Source organism: Pteropus vampyrus, unplaced genomic scaffold, assembly GCF_000151845.1.
Source record: "Pteropus vampyrus isolate Shadow unplaced genomic scaffold, Pvam_2.0 Scaffold18, whole genome shotgun sequence".
Taxonomy (NCBI): Eukaryota; Metazoa; Chordata; class Mammalia; order Chiroptera; family Pteropodidae; genus Pteropus; species Pteropus vampyrus.
The window spans coordinates 12,716,579-12,717,974 of record NW_011888799.1 but is presented as its reverse complement, the minus strand read 5'-3'; positions in this window follow the sequence as shown (position 1 = coordinate 12,717,974).

Below are 1,396 nucleotides of genomic sequence, written 5' to 3'. Positions count from 1 at the left end.
ATTATAAAAAAAAAAATAGTTTGATCAATGGATGGCTTTAAGAAGAGAAAGATTAAATTATAAGACAAAAACAATTTCCCCTCTATGGATTTCAGTGATGTAATATCTTACATCAGTATTAGCCAATACTAATGAATCACCTTCAAACACATGGCAATGTATATAGACTACAAAATTATCGCAAAATAAAAATATGCTTTTAATTACTAAGGATTTAAAATCTAAGAAAATTTTAATATTAAAAAATTCAATATAATCATGCATAACATAACTAGATCTTATCTGGCCACTGGAACACAGAGGGTGAATTATATATATGCATAAACACAGAGTTTTCCAATTCTACTGTGGGTTTTGATGCTATTATTATTATTTCATTTCATATTGTTTTATTTTACATAGATGTAATAACAGAATAATAATGACAATGGAACAAAAAAATAAATAAAACAAAACTGAAAATATTGAACTTATATTCTGGATCAGACATTACAATTAACTGGTTTTATTTGTTCTTATGTAGTTTTCACAAGCCTTTTGTAGTAGAAAATTAATTTTCTATTATTTCTCCATTCTACATATGATGAAACTGAGGCTGAGAGAGATTAAGGAACATGTCCTTTGCAAGTCAATAGCTTTAAACTCAAGTAAGTCTAACTCCAAAGTCCCAGATCTTACTACTTGGCCATGCTAAAGAGAGGATGCATTAGACAGGCTTTTACAGTGTGTCTATATGCCAGATGCTTAATCATGGAGACATGGGACAGGAACTTGGAACACAAAGAAATTATCTTTTAATTAATTCATTCCACATATATTTATTGGGTGCTTACTCTATGCCAGACAGGAGAGACTCCTATCTGAAAATGTTGCATAGAATAAAAGATCAATACCAGTCAATTGCTGACAATACTGAATCTCACCTAATCCTGTTGGTCAGTGTCCCAGAAGGGCTTCTCCACGAGGGCTGATAACATTATTCTTGTGGACTTTTTTTTTTTTATTTCCAAGAATATATCTGCTTATCCTCAGAACCCTGATTCCTGGGCTCATTCTGACTCCTGTGACTTATTTTTATCACAATATACATAGGATCTGCAAATTACTAATTTTTTAAAATTCAAACAATTTGGTCTCTCTTTAAAAAATTCTATAGGTATGATTTTGTCTCTATAACTTTTAGAAGAGTTATATAGAGCCTAGTTCACAGTAGGCCATCACAGAGGTTTGTTTTGTTTTGTTTGTTTTTGTTTTCCTAGAAAAGAAATTAGAGAACATTAGCCAACTCACTCATTTTACTCATAAGGACATTCAGCCACAAAGAGATGGCTTTATTTTCTGTGTTGACATGACTAGTTACTAATAGAACTAAGACAAAAACTCAAGTCTCTTAACT